General features: G+C 48.5%; 1 protein-coding gene and 1 pseudogene across 5 annotated transcripts in view; one reads left to right on the plus strand and one right to left on the minus strand.

Moving 5' to 3' along the window:
* The window catches only part of MGAT5 (alpha-1,6-mannosylglycoprotein 6-beta-N-acetylglucosaminyltransferase), a 383,255-nt gene extending 368,906 nt beyond the window's left edge, over nt 1-14,349 (minus strand). For all 4 annotated transcript variants that reach the window (XM_079783063.1, XM_079783061.1, XM_079783064.1 and 1 more), the window contains exon 1: nt 13,953-14,349. The gene's annotated coding sequence lies outside the window, so the exon portion shown is untranslated. The remainder of the gene's footprint in view (nt 1-13,952) is intronic.
* LOC307106430 (large ribosomal subunit protein uL23-like) lies at nt 4,758-5,671 on the plus strand (annotated as a pseudogene). The gene has a single exon. The product of its transcript is annotated as a large ribosomal subunit protein uL23-like (transcript).
* Nucleotides 14,350-14,561: the final 212 nt, after the last annotated feature.

The following is a 14,561-nucleotide window of genomic DNA, read 5'->3' on the forward strand; positions in this document are numbered from 1 at the left end:
TTGTGTCTGGGAAATGTGGCCCTTTAATTCCTCCTGCAACAGTGGAACACTCCGGGGTATAAGACTGTTCTAGCCATCACAGATGGTTAGCATCCCTGGTCCCCACCCTAGAGATGCGAGTAGTGCCCCTCAGGCACTGACAACCAAACTGCTCCACAAATTTCTAAAATGCTCCCCTAAGACTCCCAGAACAAGCCAAATTCATGGTGCAGTTCCCACATTCTGCCCCGCTCTGGGTGTTATCCAGCTGGGCCACTGAGGAGACACTCCCCAGGAAATGCAAGTGGCATTACCAGAGCTCCCGGGTGGCTTCCCCAGGAACAAGAGACCTTCCAGGAGTTCAGCCCTTGGGACAAGAAAAGCAGAAGGAGGCAGGGAGAACAAAGCAGCCAGACAGATGGAGGCAAAGAGGAAGCCAAGGGGATTCCTGGGGTTCCCAGAGTCGCCAGGCCCTACCGGCAGCTCCTGGCTCCTGTCCCGGAGCCCGGATGTGAATTCTCCACTTTTGTGTGAAGCAAGTTCTGGCAGGTTTCTCTGCCAGCACCCGGGCGTCCTTATTAATTACAGGGGCCGGCCCACCTAACCTAGGCGGGCAGTGGGCACAGGAAATGCCCAGAAGAACCTGTTCTGACCTCAAAGAGCCTCCCTTATTCAGACAGCACCAAGCTCTTCATGCTGCTCCTGAAGCCCATGCATTTTCATTCCGTTCTCGCTGCCAATAAATAAGTGGGCCAGTGACCATTCTTCACCTGGCATTTCAGATTCTAGAAAGATATTTCCAGATCATCCTGAAGCCTTTGCCGCCTCGGCTCTTTTTCATCAATCTCATTAGTCACAACACATAAATAAGATTGCTGTCCTTTCCTGACAGGTCTGGGAAATTAAGGTGCTAGAGAAATTTGGCCTCGAAGGGCCCCATTAGGCCTAAGTGGGGAAAAAAACAAATTTCCCCCCATCTTTCCAACCCCAAAAGTCCATGATTTAACATCTCTAAAACCTTATTACAAAAGAATACCACGCGGATCCAGAAATGTGACAGTAAGGACCAGTTGCCAGAAGGTGTTCTAAAAGAAGCCAGGAAAACCCTCTCCCTGCCTCTTCCAGGAATGGACTCCCATTAAGTCACAAAGAAGGGCAAGGCTGGAACCTAATGAATAAATAATTAGCACTTGAATAGAATGTGTGTCCCTGTGAATTCCCGCTAGTTTCCACAAGAGAGCCTCAATTAAATTAGAAAAATGGGGGTGGGGGGTAACCCTACTTATAATGGGACATTTTAGAATGGCTTGAAAAGTCTCCTATGTAAGCCAATCAGGTACAATGTTAAATAGCAAAAACTTAACTGTTGAATCTAAGTAAATAGACAAGAAAGTTTGAGGATGACACAGGAAGTGGGTTATTTACACAGTGTAATTTCCATAGGAGCATCAAGAGAATTAACAGTCTTCTAAACAGCGGGTCGCCACGCACAGGGGTCATGACTCAGTTAAGCGCGAGGGTCAGAGAGCTGTGCTCCAGAGCCAGAGACAAGCACGGGGGCTTTGTCGGCGATAAGCTGTCACAGCTGCTCAGCTCTGCCCGCACCTGGGACCACAAGAAGCAACCAAGGAGAACAGCGACTGTGTTCTGGTAAAACTTCATTTACAAAGCGGGAAACAGGCCACAGTGGCGACTCCTGACCAGCATTTCTCACATAAAGCAAACCGAAAAGAAAACATCAGAGGTATAAAGGTAGGAACTGTTTCATGAACTTCATTTGTTGTACATGTATATATAAGGTGACCAGATTTTAACATTGGTAAAGCAGGACACCATTGACCGGCAGGGGGGGTGGGGTCTTTTATTTATTTATTTTTAAATATATTTTATTGATTTTTTTTACAGAGAGGAAGAGAGAGGGATAGAGAGTTAGAAACATTGATGAGAGAGAAACATCGATCAGCTGCCTCTTGCACACCCCCTACTGGGGATGTGCCCGCAACCAAGGTACATGCCCTTGACCGGAATCGAACCTGGGACCCTTGAGTCCACAGGCCCAGGCTCTATCCACTGAGCCAAACCGGTTTCGGCCCAGCGGGGGGGGATTCTTAATTTAAAATTTGGTCTATATTGTAATCGCTTTTGGTTTTTTTAATAAAAGGAAATTCACTTCTTAAATCATCGTTGAATTTGCATCCTCTTTTCTTACTCATTATGTTAAAAATCTAAAAAAAAATAATTTAAAATTATATTATAAATTATTATATACATATTGCTTAAAAATACAGTAAGTAGGTACATAATTACATGAACATATTTTATTGTTAATTTATAAATTAATTTGTTATAAAGTAACTATACTTTAAAAATTATTTCAATCCTATATTTCTTTCTAAATAATAACAATACTAACTTGTATTATTTTTCCTCTGAATTTGCCATAACGTAAGTCGTAAGTGTCACTATCAAGGCCGGCGCTAGACTTTTTGCCGCCACTATAAAATATAAATAATACGAGTACTGTCTGCTAAATTCAAGAAAATTTATGTATTTATGAAATAAATAAATTACTTACCTAAATTATCTAAATAGCTGATTTGTAATGAAATCACTTGTTTAACTAGCTTACTAGCACGCAGTACGATGTGTATCGTCTGAGAGACAGTTACAAAATGTTTTCGTCGTTGCCAATCCCAAAAAATGCCATTGTTCATTAAGTCCGAACAATGGTGGTCGAATTCTAACAACTGATCAACGATGAGAACTTTGATAAGTAGTTCTCGATAATCAGTTCTCAACAATTATTTGTTATTATTAAAGTTTAACATTATAAAATTAACAAAAATAATATAAAACTCATATCCCGGCTAAATAGCCACATGGCCTCCGAAAACCGTATATTCCCTTCCCGTTCTCCCACCGTTCCCTAGCTTGTCGTGCATTCTTTCCAAAAATCGGACTTTTTTAAAACGCCGCGGGACGCGGGACAAATTGTTAAAAATCAGGACTGTCCCGCCAAAAGCGGGACGTCTGGTCACCTTATGTATATATGTGAGTTCTGAGTCCATTTCCTACTGCAGGTTGGGGGTCAAAAGTCACTATATTAGAAATAATAAATAGTTTTGTGAGAATAAACAAGTAATCTTTTCTGTCAAAGAACAGTTTAGGCAGCCGCCATTTTGACTCGGGTGACTTGGCAGCCACCATTTTGGCCCTCCTGACTTGCACCTCCCTGGGGGCCGCCATCTTGAAACAGCAAAGGTCAACCCCTTCCTTTAAATTAGCCAATCGAGAAAGACTGTGAGCCTAAGCTCCAATCAAGAGTAAGGGTCAGGTCACTTGTGTCAGAATTAAAAAGCCTAGCGGACCGCCAGCTCAGTGTGGCGCACCCTTACGCCTTGCTGCCTGGCTCTCGAGTATGCTTTGTGCTCTACCAGGACCCCCGAATTTGGGGGCTCGCCTTATTTCTAACAGTTTGAGAAGGGAAAACAAGTCTGCCTGGGACTGAAACTGGAAAGAATTTAAAGGTCTTTCATGCTAAGGAAAAAAGGGGGGGAGGTTAGATATATTGGGCATGCTCTTGAGCCTACAGTATAATCTTAAGAGAATTTTTTTTAATTACATATTTAATAAGAATATTTAGTTAAAGTAGTCCAAAATGATCTTTAAAAGGACACTAAAATATTTCTTATGCTATTGAAATATCTGAGAAGAGCTGTGTATGAGTTAGCCATTGCTGTATAACAAACTTCCCCAGAACTCAGTGGCTTAAAACAACAATCATTGATGACTGCCATAACTCTACAGGTCAGCTGAGAGGTTCTGGTGATCTGGCTTAACTGACCTGGGCAAGACAAGTTCAGGAGACTTCGAGCAGCCGACAGTTCAGTTGGAAGTCTGGCCTCGGCTGAGGCAACCTGGCTCATCCCCAAGTGTTTCTCAGACCTCCCCATGAGGCCAGTCTGGGCATGTTCTCAGGGCAGGGATCTTGGAGAACTCACCCAGCTGTGTAAGAGACTATTAGAAACACCTACACTCTTCAGAACTGTTTACTGGGCATTTGTTAAAGCCCCACTGGCCAAAGCAGGCCACATGGCCAATCCCAATGGTGGGAGAGGGGAGAGGAGGGGACTACACAGTTACAAGGTAAAGAGTATGGACCCAGGGAGGCCATTCATCAGGACCATTAGTGCAATCAATCTCCACAGGCAGTGTTTAGTTTGCCATCCCCTTGGCAGAAGTAGAGAGATTTTACATTAGTTTAAGTTTTCCTGTTACCATTTCTCATTTTGTTTTGCCATTATCATTTCTGAGGCAGGAAGGCAGAGTAAAAAGAACCAGGCTTTGAATCAATGAGATCCACATCTAAACCCTCACTCCACCGCTTCTGGCCACAAGACCCTGTACAAGGTTCCTTTGCACCTCAGTTTCCTCATTGCAATGGCAGGACTGTTGACAATTACCTCAACTGGAACATGTAAACATGCATAGCTTGCTCTAGCCACAGTTGAACTCGAACCTTAAATACTGTGTTTTTCAAATTGTTTCTTTGAACATGCAGTCAAGCCCTCCATAGCCACTGATTTAAAATCTATGGATTCTACCAACTGCAGACAGAAAATATTTTTTTAATCCCAAAAATTAAAAAAAACACACACACCTGTAAACTTGCCACATGCCCAGCACTACTGAATCCATGCAAGTGAAGTGATGTGTAGGCACACCCTGCTGTAGCACATATGCAAATACTTCCCCAGTTTATATAAGGGATGTGAGCTCCAAAGAATTTTAGTATCTGAGGGGGATCCTGGAACCAATCCCCAGCAGACACTAAGGGACAACTGAATTCAAAAATATGAACAAGGAAATAGGCACATTTCCTGTGACAGTAAAGTTCTTTGATGGGAAGGAACAGTTCCTTTAAACAAAGAGTAGAAAACCATTTCTTTACAAAAAGTCTTGAGGACCTTTTTATGATGATAACACCAAAAGCTAAAAAGGAAGCCCCTGCCCCTCCCAAAGCCGAAACCAAAGCAAAGGCTTTGAAGGCAAAGAGAGCAGTGCTGAAAGGCGTCCACAGCCACAAAAAAAGAAGATCCACACATCACCCACCTTCCAAAGGCCAAAGACACTAAGGCTGCCGAGGCAGCCTAAATATCCTCAGAAGAGCGCACCCAGGAGAAACAAGCTTGACCACTATGCCATCATCAAATTCCCCGTGACTACCGAGTCAGCCATGAAGAAGATAGAAGACAACACACGTGTTCATTGTGGATGCCAAGGCCAACAAGCACCAGGTCAAACAGGCTGTGAAGAAGCTCTATGACATTGATGTGGCCAAGGTCAACACCCTGATCAGGCCTGATGAAGAGAAGAAGGCATATGTTCGACTGGCTCTTGACTACGATGCTTTGGATGTTGCCAACAAAATTGGGATCATCTAACCAGAGTCCAGCTGCCTAATTCCAAATAAAAAAATTTTACACTGAGAAAAAAAAAAAGTCTTGAGGACTGTGGTAGACAGATAAGTGAACCCCAAGATGTTCAGTTCCTAAACCCCGGAACCTGTGGAGATGTCTGCTTACAGGACAGATGCGATTAAGTTGAAGACCTCGAGATGAGATTATCCTGGATTATCTGCATGGGCCCAATCTAATCACAAGAGTCTTAAAAATCAGGGAACCTTTTTAGAATGTAATGTTTCTTCTATTTATGTAAACTTACACCTGCACTATACAGTTACTTTTTCATATACATCCAGACATCAAATCAATTCTTGTTCTTATATCTAATTTTAGTCTTTCAGGTGAATGTACTGTAATGCCTGTATGTGTAAATCCTATGAACAAATATAGGGCTTTTGTAAATTATGCATTTATTGTAATTATCATTGTTTAATTTTTAATAATAAACAGTAACAGAAAAAGGTGGGGGGTGGGGATGGAGAACCTTTTCTGGCTGTGGTCAGAGGGCCAAACTCATGGCAGAGGGCCAAGGACCCAGCTAACGCTGCTGGTTTGGGCGCTGGAGGAGGGGCACGTGTCTATAAGTGCAGGTGGTCTCTACCAGCTGGAAAGGACAGGAAACGCATTCTCCCCTGGAGTCTCAAAGGAAATGGATACCATGATCTTAGCCAGTGAGACCCATGTTGGACCTCCAACCTACAAAATTATAGAACAATAAATTCATGTTGCTTTAAGCCATGAAGTCTGTGGTTAATTGTTACAGCAATAACAGAAGAATTAAGTAATTTTGTAGTCTTTATACTAAAAACTGACAATGAGGAAATAGAAAAGTCTCTCTTGAAGCCACTAGTCTGGGGGGAAAAAAAGTCTGAAACTTGGAGAAAACGAGCCAGGCATGGCATGAAAAATGGGAGCTGTATCTGATTCCGGATCTGGTGGCAGTCAGACTAAAGGCATCATGACAGGATAAGCAACTCATTTTCATGGAAAACCTTTATTGCAGTCTATAGGAAAGTACAATAAAATCATTATCCATACACTCTCCAAGCATGCACGAGGGGAAAGCCATATGAACAAAATCCTTCCACAGAAACTCTCTAGAATTCATTCAATTATGGCTACTCCTGACCTTCAGCTCTAATTCTGCTCACTCCCACTTCTTTGCAGGTAATACCACAATAAGGTAATAGCACCAACGGTCTGTGAAATGGACACACGCACAAACACAGGCTCACTCACACACAAAGTCCCAAATTTGCTAGGCTTCATGAGCCCATGAATTATGTCCAGGGTGAGGGAGAAAAGACAAAATGTCTACCAAAGGTCCACAGATTTAAAAAAACAGAACTCTAAACAGACACAACCAAACAGGCCCACAAGAATGGGAACACACCTAAGAATACTCTTAAGGACAGATTAGAGAAACTAGAGCAGAAGAGTGTGCTGAGCTCAGCCAAGAAGACACACGGGTGGGACCCCACAGAGGTGGAGAAGCTGATGCCTCATTTGACAGAAGAGAAACCGGAACCACAGAGCACTGAGCTGACCGACAGGAAGACAGCTAGCAGACTGCAGAGGCCTCACCAGCCAGAGGGAGTTTACCTTCAGTAAATGCCTCGCTGCCCAGTTGATCCTGTGACTCCATGTCAGGCCCCATATAAGGCAGTGGAGCTTCCAGTCTTGCCTACTAGGGCTCTCCACTCCTTTCTGAGAAGCCCTTGGGGCCAGATGTATTTTTTTAAGCAACCTGAGCAAAAACGTTCCCTCTCTGGAGCTCCCTGGAGATAAGGATAGCAAAAAAAGGAATAGTGAACCTATAGAAGAAAGTTGATAACATTTACCCAAGATAACTGCAAGTGTGCGTACTAAATAATGTACGGTGAAGGACTGTCCACAAAACAGTGTCACCTTTAAATCTAGCAAGCACAGGAGTCAGAAACCACATGAAGGGAGGAGGGGGAAACGTACCATTCTTAGTCACGGGAGCTGAGAACTTTGTAAAAAAGGGAAGGCCATCGCCATGGGCAGAGGGGCTTAAAGCTGTGTTGGCGAAGGTCTCCCAGAAGACTGGGGACTCCTCCTATGAAGAACATTATTATTGAGGAGGCGGGAGAGGAAAGTGCCCCTTCCTCTCCAAATCCCCACGGTGCTGCCTCCAACCCTGATGGCTCTGAAAAATCACAGGAGAATGGGTGAGGGACATCCACCACACTGACATATCAAGAAAGCGGAGCTTAGACTTAGCGTGAGGCAAAGAGATTGCTTTTCTAAACAAGCTATAAAAGAGAAAAGAATTGGTCATTTAGAAAACTCATTAGCATGAACACTAGTAAATAAAAAGTTGGCACTGAAAATAACAGATGGTTAAAAAAAGCACAGGCAGCTGCAAGGAGATTGATATCAAACTCCCTGTTCTTTCAAAGTAGTTTCATAGTGAAGCAGCGATGCAGGTATGTAAACAGAATCGGCGCGGCCTGTGGCAGTGTAAATCCTTAGCCACTGTCCCCAGGCACGGTGCCATGGAACCACGGCACTCCGTGGCCTGGTCATCTTCTGCTCTTTGAATCTCAGTTTCCCAAGGGAAAAAAAATAGCTTCACTGGGGGAAGCAGGTTATTTCTGGGCTGAGAAGTAAGGAGCAAGGCTTTTTATTTCTCGGCATTCAAAATAAACATCCCAGAGATAGTGATAACAGAGGGCTAGTTCTTGAGTGAGCATTGGAACTATATTCTTCTGCCAGCAAAAGCGAAAACAACTTGAGTTTTTCCTGAGCAGTTTTTCTCTTTTTGCATGAGGGAATTTTATTTCTGTGTTCAGCACCTCTTTTGCCACATATATAGGGTTATACAGCTTGGGGACTGAACAGAACTTGGGAGAGCTCATTCACTCCCTATACTTTTCAACATCAGAACTGAGGCCCAAAGTGGTCATGAAACCTGGTCAGGGTCACACACAGCTCGCAAGTGGCAGGGAGAGGATTCCGAGCCCAGCTGGTGTAGGTCCAGGGCCCATGTTAGCTGGACTATGCGTAGTTGTTAAAGCTAGGACCCTCACCCTGCACTAGCCAGCGCCTTTTTCCAGTTAAAGCCAAGAGAAGCCTTAGCAGGAAAGTCTTAGTTGAATGAGTGTTCTTCATTTGCATACTGTTTCATAACAATTGACTCTTCTGTGTGGGCATGAGCATGCCTTAGAACTTAACCTCCTTGAGCAGCTAAGGACTCTTAACCAGAAACTTTCAGAATGGGGGACAAGTGAGCACTGATGGGCCTGATGCAATCTGGTCATAGGGAAGGAATACAGTGGAAGGAAACGGTGCTCACCATGTGCCTAACAGGAAAATTCCACGAAGCAAGAAGATGCCAGTGGTCAGAGAAACATTTTACAGGGCCTCCGCAATCTTTCCAGGATCCCACATACACTGCGGGAATGTCCTCGCCAGCTCTTTTTTGGAACGGTTAAGAAAGAGCACGCCCAACCCGTGCTCCTAAAGAGTGAAAACCGATGCTGAGAGGGACCACGGGCCCTCAGACTGAGAGACAGAGTGAGAGAAAATAAGAATTTCAGAGTGAAACGTAAAGTCCATCCCAGACTACAGTCTTTCTGTTTATTGATTTTTTTTTTTTAGAAAGAGAAAGAGAAACATTGATTTGTTGTTCCACTTATTTATGCATTTATCCCTTGTTTCTTGTATGTGTCCTGACGGGAGATTGAACCTGCAACCTTGGTGTAGCAGGATGATGCTGTAACCAACTGAGCTACCCAGCCAGGGCTCATTCTTAAGATGTCAAACGTATAAGATGGCATAAAATAGGGGAACACCTCACTCAAAGGCACAAAAGTTGCTTAGACTCTCCCATTTGGGGATAGTGAGGGAGCTTGGACACACCCCTCACTCCCCACCGGATTCCAAGGGTTCTAGGAGTGGGAGGGACAGATGCCAAAGGCCATCACATTCTCTCCCTGGCTCAACTCTGCAAACAAAGCAGGCGCATGTCTGTTACCAGTTGCTATCAATTGTTCCTGTGGGACCAGGGTCCGAACTGAGGCCCAGCATTCCCACTGCTTTCTGCTGGTGAGACTCGGAGCAAGTCCTTCTACCTCCCTGCACCTCCATGACCTCGGCTGCAAAGAGCAAGGATCCAGAGGGATATTCCTCCAGTCCCTTCCAGCCCCTGCGTGTCTAAGGCTTCTCTTGGCTTTAACTGGGAAAAGGCGCTGGCTAGTGCAGGTCCTAGCTTTAACAACTACGCATAGTCCAGCTAACAAGGGCCCTGGACCTACACCAGCTGGGCTCAAATCCTCTCCCTGCCACTTGCGAGCTGTGTGTGACCCTGACCAGGTTTCACAAATTCCTAATGTTTCAGTCTAAGTATAAACTGGAAATGACATTAGCATCTACCTCAATGTTGCAGTGAGGAGTTAATGAAATACAAAAGAAGCATTTGCAATCATGTCACATATAGAAGATATATTTTTTCATCATCATCTATTTCTTGCCCACCTGTTCTTAAAATTTCTCCAAGACACATAATCTCCACACTGATCACCAACACAACACACTCCCAAGGGAGACTGAGCCATGAAAGATCCAAACTGTTAAGAGTGGAAGACGGTGCTGCGTAGGATACTTATAAAAAGCATCTGACCAGCATGACAGCACTTACCAGCCGTCTGCGCTCAGAACTACAACACTAAGAAGAGGCGCTTAGACAGAAGTGGGTGGGCGGCACACATTCCCTCAAGGGCCAGCCACAAAAATCTCACAGGGATACAAATAAGTGAGGCTGTTATTATTCTAGGGATAACCTTGACGTTTTTGTAAGTCACTCCATTGCGAACACCAGTACTTCACTCTGACAAGTAACTAAGTACTTGGATAACGCCACTCCTGAGGTCATGGGCAACAGGATGGAAAAATCCTAGGTACCCGCCCCAGCTGGGGTCAAGGTCCTGAAGGCACAAACGCAGGCATGGCAATGGGGCTGCCAGTTTACAGGGAGAACTGCTCCCACCAAATCCAGCCACATAGTTTATCCTCCTTGCCCCTCCTGACTTTTGAGGCCGAAAGGCTCAGCAGAAAGGCCTCTGTTTTCTTTCCAGAGGGTTATGGGTTCAGACAAGAGAGCTGGAGGATTTTGAAGAAACAGCAACCCCTCTCATGCACACATACAGCCTTCCAAACGTGAGGAAGTCGGGGAAGGATACACTTAATTGTGGCAATGAAAGAAACAAGTAAATAAATAAAACTGCACAAGTGGGCAAACACAGCTCAAGTCCCAACCCTTCCAGCTGAAAACACGGTTACAGTACTGAGGCTCCTGGGACCCACCTTGGCGGCTTTCCAAGAGCTATTAGTTTGCGTGAACACACTGAAGAGAAGGTCAGATAAATTAAAAGTGAGGAGGTAATTTTGAAAAAGGACATCTTTATACCCAGCACCAGCACGGCGGCCGCCCAATAAACACTCAGTGAGGACACCGGCAGCTGGCACAGAGGTCACCGCATCTGTGCGTGGATTTCTGCTGTTGACGCAGGATGCAAGAGAGCACAGGGATAAGGCTTAGGTTAGGAACTCTAAGAAGATGGGGAGATCTTGACTCGTATTCTGGCTATTAAAGAGGGACTCTGTACTTCAAAGCAAGTATGAACTTTAAAGGCAACCTAGTAAAACTTGCACTGGCAAGTACCAAATTCAATTCTGACCCAAACCTCTCAACCGTCACCCACGTGGCACTCTCCCCCAACTAGAAAATGATTTCTTTTCTTTTTTAAGTACCTGAATTCTGGATCACATACACCTTCCTTCAGCCAGGACTGTCCGTTAATTGTTCGCCTGACACCAGGATCCTTCCCCAAACTTTGACATCCACCATGACAAACCCCCAGAGACAACACTCCTGCTAGCACATGCTTTCCTGAGACCTACTATAATCGCACCAACACAGAATACCGTCCCCAACCACGCCCCACCTTCCCGGAGCCACAAGGACAAGACACAGAGGAGAAGGGGGTAAAAATGAGTCCCCACTGCTCTTGGGAAGGAGCAGGGCAACTCCCTGCCGGGATGACCACGGAGTACGAACGGACACGAACTTTCCAGCCCAAGTCTTACTGATGACTGCTCTTTGCAATTTTCTTGACATCGCTGCCTATCCCCTGCTAACATCAATGTGAGAGTGACTCTGCAGTGACTTAAATCCCAAGCCATGTGGAGCATTAGGAAAAGTCATGTCAAATGTCAGCGTGCATCCAGATCAGATCCTGAGGGGGAGCCCCTTCTCAGGGGAGAAGCCAAAGGCCTCCCCCTGGCCTGGGACCACAGGCGGACTCTGGCATCAAATGCTTCGAGAAGCCCGCTGGGCAGAAGTCTGGTTGGTTATTTTTAAAACGGAGAAAACTGAATGGGAAAGGAGAAAATTTGAATTCCTATGGTCTCCTGAGGACCCTTCCAGCCCCAAGATGCTACCAAAGAACACTTCTTTATGAAAACCTATATGGATGTGTGCTTCTGTATGAAAACCTTTGTGGATGTGTGCCTATATGTACATGAGCACTGTATTCACACTTCCACACACACACAGCACTTGAAATGCGCACTGCTGAGGAGACTCAAAAGGCCATGAGCTGCTGTGCAGCACTGGCTGAATGGCAGATGCCATTGGCAGATCTGGGCGAGCCCCTCAGCCCTGCTGCCATTGCAGCCCGCCTTAAAACCAACCAGCGCCGCCTGGTAAAGCCCCAAAGCCGGACTGCAGACTCCTTTCTGCTAATGACTCCAGTCACAAGTCGCCTAGATGCGGGAAGGCAGGCTGGAACAAAGGAGCAAAGCAGCTTCCTTTTCCTCTTTGGCCAGTCACTAAAAGGGGCAAAGGTCACCCTCTCCCCTGTCCTGCATCAGCTCATTTCTCAGGCCTCTATGCTTCAGGGTGACTACATGGACTTCAACTTGGTAACTAGAGAAAAGTTAAAAGACCTCTAGACAGGGGAGCTTTGCTCTCATCCTAACAGCCAAAAAATTTAGGGTGCCAGCTTCCCACTTGCCTCTTTAGAATGATTTCCTGCCTCTAACACTTGGCTTCAAGCGTTTCCAAGTGTAGTGTTGCCATCCCACCCAAATCCCACCCAAACCTCAGCTTTCTCCTCCCCAACTTCACAGCCTCGTAAGTGCCCGGCCTTCCCTAACTGGTCAGCCAGAACCCAGTGCAGACACCACCGGCGTCAGCCCAGGGCCGGGGCTCGCAGTACGTGCCAGGAGTGCTGAGCCCTAAACTTCGCCTCTGGCATCTCTGAAAACCATATGCGACGCCTGGTTCCTGCATCACCCAAGCACCTAGCACCCTGGTGGTGCTCCCAAAGCGAAAGGCACCTCTTCCCTCTACCGCGCGGTGGCTATGAAACCAAGGCTTTGTGTGTGACGTGACAGCGAGTAGTGCGCCAAGGGCCCCGCGCTCACACACCCCCTTCCACCCAGTCTGCTCACTGCACGGGGTCCGTGCGCGCGGAGAGCGCACCGGGAGCGGGTCCACCTGGCAGGCGGCCGCACCACCAGGCCTCTGGCCACCCGGCCTGCGACCTGGCCTCGGGGAGCGGGGATGACATCCGCGCCTCAGTTCCCAGCCGCGGGGGCGGCGGAAGGGAGAAGCGCCGCGGGCCGGGCAAAGGCGCTGCCCGGAACCAGGACGCCAAAGGGCGACCGGCGGGGGCCGCGCCCCCGACTCCAGCACCCACCGCCCCCAACTTTGCGAGCAGCGGGCGGGGAGAGGGGGCCAGGGCCGCTCGCGACTCGGCAGGAAGTTCCCAGGCCCGCACTGAGCATGCTCTCGGGAGTGTGTGCGCGGGTGTGGACTCCGCGCTGCCCGTGGCCTCTCCGGCCAGGCAGGCTGGCCCTGAGCGCGGGCGGGAACGCGGGCCGCCGGCCGGCCCCAAGGGCTGGGGGCACCACTGGACCCTGCTCTCCCGGACCAGAGCGCCCGCCCGCCGCATCCCGCTCCCCCTGGGGCCCGGGGCCAGCCTCCCTTCTTCCTCCTCACTGGCCGGTGGCTGAGCCCGCCCAGAGCGCCCAGGACCGGGGGACCCCAGCCCGGCCCACACCCCCAGCATGACCCCACCAAAGCTCCTCCGCGGTCCGACGCCCATCTGCCATCTCCAGCAGCTCGCCTCCGGCCCGCACAACCGAAGCCTCCTCTGGACAGTCCCTTGCAAAGCCCACAAGCCGCTTCCCCACGGGTCCTGGGGGCCGGCAGCCTCCCCTGGAAACGGGTTGCCACGGACAGGTGGGCGCCTCAAGGCGCGTCCCCGGCTTCACTCCCGGTCCCGCAGAGCGGCCGTGGCCCGGGCACCCACGCAAGCGGCAGCGGGGCGGCGCGCAAAGCCCCAGGCTGCGCCACCTTCAGCACGGGCTCTCCCTGCCCGCGCCCAGCTCCCCGTGCCCTCCGCGCTCCGCTCTGCGTGCATCTTCCCGCGGGGATGGCGAGTTTCCACGCGATCGCCCCGACCCAGTGGTTCTCACCTCCTTGTCGGGCAGCAGCCGGGAGCACCCACCACTCGCCGTCCCCGCAGGGCCCTAGGCGGAGTGGGGCACGGAGTGCGGCGCCCAGAGTCTGCGGTGCGGCTACCAGGGCTGGATCGCGCCTGGGGCCACCGCGGCCGCTGCCGGAGCCGCAGGGCCGCCGCCGAGCTGGTGGCGGCAGGGATGGTCTGCAAACTCCCAGCCCTGGCGGGGCTGCGCGCGGCGCAGCCACACTCGGCCCGGACGCGGCAGACACTCCTCCGAAGCTCGGCCGACCAGGGCTGAGGTCGGTCCGCAATTTCTCCCAACCCTCGCTTTCCCGACCTCTCCAACTTCTCCCAGCTTCTGGGCTCCCGGCTCAGGAAGGCAGGGATCCCAGCCAGGGACGCTCGGCAAACTCCCGCCCTCCCCGGCGGAGCGCTCAGCCAATTCGAAACGCCCTAGCCTCTCAGGGGCCGTCTACAAATTATCAACCCTGTGGGAGAGGACTTCTACCAACCTTACTATTCCGCAGCCCAGAGGGAGGAAGAAATGAGAGAAGACAGTTTGATCCCGGCCATAAATAATATTCTAGCAAGGTTACGGGCAGTGTGCAAATGCTAATAGGCA

This window comes from Cnephaeus nilssonii (genome assembly GCF_951640355.1).
Source record: "Cnephaeus nilssonii genome assembly, chromosome: 10".
Taxonomy (NCBI): Eukaryota; Metazoa; Chordata; class Mammalia; order Chiroptera; family Vespertilionidae; genus Cnephaeus; species Cnephaeus nilssonii.